Genomic DNA, 4493 nt, shown 5'->3' with positions numbered 1-4493 from the left:
CTGAGCTCTGGACTTAGTAATTTTTTTTCCGTTTCGGTAGTGACACCATTGTGTCACTACCTAACATTCATCGAGCTCTGGACTTAGTAATTTTTTTTCGTTTCGGTAGTGACACCATTGTGTCACTACCGAAACGAAGTTAAATCCGAAAAAATCACTAAGTGTGGAGGCCAAAATTGTTCCCCCAAAAACCTGTTAGGAGTACGTTTCAGGCAATTTAAAGTTGATTGGTAGTACTTTGTAGTGACTTTTTTTTTGGATCTAACATTCATCGAGCTCTGGACTTAGTATTTTTTTTTTCGTTTCGGTAGTGACACCATTGTGTCACTACCGAAACGAAGTTAAATCCGAAAAAATCAGTAAGTGTGGAGGCCAAAATTGTTCCCCCAAAAACCTGTTAGGAGTACGTTTTAGGCAATTTAAAGTTGATTGGTAGTACTTTGTAGTGACTTTTTTTTGGGTCCCTAACATTCATCGATGGTAGACATATCGGCTACCATTTGAATTTTAGAGAATACCTTAGAGCTTTAGAAGATTTAAAACCTGTAGAACCGTAAACCTTTAAAACCTTCTCCCCCCTGTTCTGAATTCCCATAGACGTGTTTAATATCGCGTCAAATAAGAACTGTGTTCCAAACATAAACAAATGACCCCGGCGGTTTTACTCTTATGGATATGAAACATCAACTGACGGTGAGAAAACGCTAATGTTACTTCTGCCGAATTAGTTAAATTTGCCAGAAACGGACTGTTTCAAATATGAGTGACTGACTATCATAAACGATGCAGAGGCTCCTCCCTGACAATATCGCCGAGGCAGTTTGTTTATTTTTGGACCACAATTCTTATGAGACGATTCTATGATGACCCAATGTTATTCTCCATAGGGAAATTACTTTACGACCCAGGGGATGGACGAGTGACGTCAGGACTTCTTAACATGTGCATGTACAAACTGGATGTATCCACTAGAGGGCAGTGTTGCCCTTCCACCTCGGTCCGGTATGCCTCTCGGTCGGTCGGAAGGAACCGACCGAGAGACAGCTGAAAAATCCTGGGTTTAAGTGTTTTTCAAACTGCTCAAGATTGCGGACAAGCTAAGGGCGGTCCTTTCTGGTCAACGTGATAGATGTGTTCCTCATTAGTCAAGGCACATGTGTAAGCAGGTCTAATGGCTGTCGGCCAAACGAGGCATGACTTTTGCCTGTTTAAAGTTTGCATTTTCAAAAAATTGCTATAGCGCCCCCTTTGGCCAATTGGAGTGAGATTGGTTTCAGTGATATTTGGAATGACTCTCTACATCACTGCAACGTTTCAAAGAAATGTGAGTCTTGCATGTATGTGTTAGGGGCAGATGAATCATTTTCATAAAACTGCAATAGTTAAAATCTATTTCCTCCTGGGATTTTTGAGTAATCTGCACGAAACATTTTACACATGAACTTAGGACCTTTGCCGACAAAACAAAAGCGGCGGATTTTCCATAAGTGAAAAAATGCAGAAGTTAGGAGCCAATGACTGTTTTTCATATAATTCAAAATGGTGGCCGATCTAAAGGTCAGAGGTCAAAAGTCAGACCACGAAAGTTGTCGGACATGAAGAGACGCATGTGTGTATCGAAGTTTCATGGTTGTAGCTCAAACAGGGCATGAGTTGTACCTGTTCAAAGTTGGCACTTTCAATTGAGTGCTATAGCGCCACCCTTTGACGAAAGAGTGTGAGAATTATTTCTTGGTAGTTTTTCATGAGCATCTACCATATGGCCGAGTTTCGTAAAAAGCGTAAGCACGGTTAAGCCAGAACTGGCAAAAACAAGTATTTTTCAAACTGCTCAAAATTGCGGAAAATCTAAGGGCGGAGCTTAATGGTCAAATCGATACGTGTGTTCCTCATGAGTCAAGGCACATGTGTAAGCAAGTTTCACGACTTTCGGCCAAACGAGGCATGACTTATGCCTGTTTAAAGTCTGTATTTTCAAAAAATTGCTATAGCGCCCCCCTTTGGCCAATTGGAGTAAGATTGGTTTCAGTGATATTTGGAATGACCCTCTACATTTCTGCAAAGTTTCAAAGAAATGTGAGTCTGCATGTATGTTTTAGGCGCAGATGAATAATTTTCAAAAAACTGTAATAGTTAAAATCTATCTCCTCCTGGGATTTTTGAGCAATCTGCACGAAATGTTTAACACTTGAACTTTGGACCTCTGCCTACAAAAATTTCCAACGGATTTTCCATAAGTGAAAAAATGCAGAAGTTAGGAGCCAATGACTGTTTTTCATATAATTCAAAATGGTGGGAGATCTAAAGGTCAGAGGTCAAAAGTCAGAGGGTGAAAGTTGTTCAGCATGAGGAGACGCATATGTGTATCCAAGTTTCATGGCTGTAGGTCAAACAGGGCATGAGTTGTACCTGAAAGTACCTCAAAGTTGGCATTTTCAATTGAGTGCTATAGCGCCACCTTTGGACGAAAGATTGTGAGAATTATTTTTTGATCGTTTTTCATGACCATCTACCATATGGCCGAGTTTCGTAAAAAGCGACAGCGCGGTTCAGCCAGAACTGCGAAAAGTGCTAGAAGTGACAGAATAAAGTGAATAATAAAACAGGTCCAGAGCTGAGCTCTGGCCCCGTAATAAGGTGTTGCTTTTCGCTTTTTTCATATTGAGAACTCGGATCCAAAACGGAAGTGGCGTCATTTCACCATTCTGCCTTACAGAATTAATAAACGCTAAATCAAATCAAAACTGTCCGTTTTTTCATTTTTGTCTTTTGCATTCTATCATTATGTATTTTGGGACTAAAGAAGTAAATTGGCGTCATAGTGTCTTCCTTTTCAGTTTCACAATACGAAAAACCCAAATGGATTATTTTATTTTTATTTATTATTTATTTCCTTCTCAGTAAAAAAGAGACAGTTCACAACGTCACGGGAGAGGTGGGGCGGAGGCGGGCATGAGGGTATGGAGTGGGGTGAGGTTTGGGGTTTATGGAGGTGGAGGATTAGGGAGGTGGGGGGCGGGGGGGCTTCACGTCGGAGGGGGGGGGCACAGCTTACATGCATTTTCTTTCTTTATTATTAGTTTTTTCTCACTTTCCCCAATAATTGTGTTAAATTGAGCATAAAGTTTCATGACTTTAAACAGTAGTTGATAAGCGCAGTGGTTAGGCAGTCAGAGCTGACAAGTGTCGGTGTTGCGCCCCGAACATATTCAATCTGCGATGCAGTGTGAGCTTGTGGATCTGCAAAGCGATCCTGATGAATTATGCTTAATAATGTGACATTGTAGCCTTCGTCTGGCAGGAGGGGGGGGGGGGGGGGGTAATAATAATGAGAATAAAAGTAAAATCTTTCAAATTATTGAATGATTATAATTATAATGAGGTAGGCTCTGTCTGGCTCTGCTACATGGTCAGTCCATAATTACTATTCACAAATGGAAAGGGGGAAAACAGCTCGTTTACAGCTTATTATACCACCCAATAGCTTACATTTTGATTCATTATCTGTGGCTGCGGTTACATGTATTCATTCAGAATGAACTCATATTCTGAATAGAGGAATCTGTTCCACAGTTCCACTCACCTGTTTACATGGGACCTGAATAAAAGTATTCCTCCGTTACATGACCCAAAGCATTCATTTACAATATAACTTTTGACATGCGCAAAGTGGTAATAGCCCAAACACCAGCCACCTTCATCAGATAAATACTAATGTTACTGGCCTATTTGAAGGTAGGCTACACTCTTTTTGTAATGATCGCGAATGAACTGTCCATGGACCTGGACCATGACATGTATTTGGGCTGCTGTGCGTAAAATGGATTGTTTAGCTATTTTATGACAATAACAATAAGGGTAATAATAATAATAATAATAATAATAATAATAATAATAATAATAATAAGGGTAATAGTAATAATAATAAATGGTCTTCATATAAAAGTTTCGCTGACAAAGAGTTGTGTGATTGTATTTTATTTGTGATGATAGAGGCTTGTGAGAAAGTATATAGAAGGCGGACAAATGAAATAATCCCCAAAGCCACATTTCACCAAAATAGCAAATACATAATCCTATTCCACTCTGTAGTAACGCCTTCTCTGCATCTAACGATCGGCTATGTCTGAGGAAGGTGATGAGTAAATGATATTTAAAAGACGACGACATTAGAAAAACAATAGCGACCTTTCATAACGTATGAAATTATGTCTGTCATAATGGTATCTGATCGGTAGGTGCTTTATGCTTATGTCTTGAAAATGTTGTTTGCCAAACATCCAGCGTATATCAAATATCCAATCCAGTGTATATCAAATATCCATTGCTGATATCAAACATCAAACCTCCAGTGTTGATATCACGAGGGGTCCAGCAAAAATAAGGTCAATCAAACCTATTGGGTAAGTAAGACAAAACAACAGGCACAACATTATTGACTAATAAAGTACTCAATCAATCATATCAAATACCCAGCTTTATTTAAAAAAGAG

Source organism: Gymnoscopelus microlampas (assembly GCF_963454915.1).
Source record: "Gymnoscopelus microlampas genome assembly, chromosome: 19".
NCBI classification, from domain to species: domain Eukaryota; kingdom Metazoa; phylum Chordata; class Actinopteri; order Myctophiformes; family Myctophidae; genus Gymnoscopelus; species Gymnoscopelus microlampas.
This window is presented reverse-complemented; position numbering follows the sequence as displayed.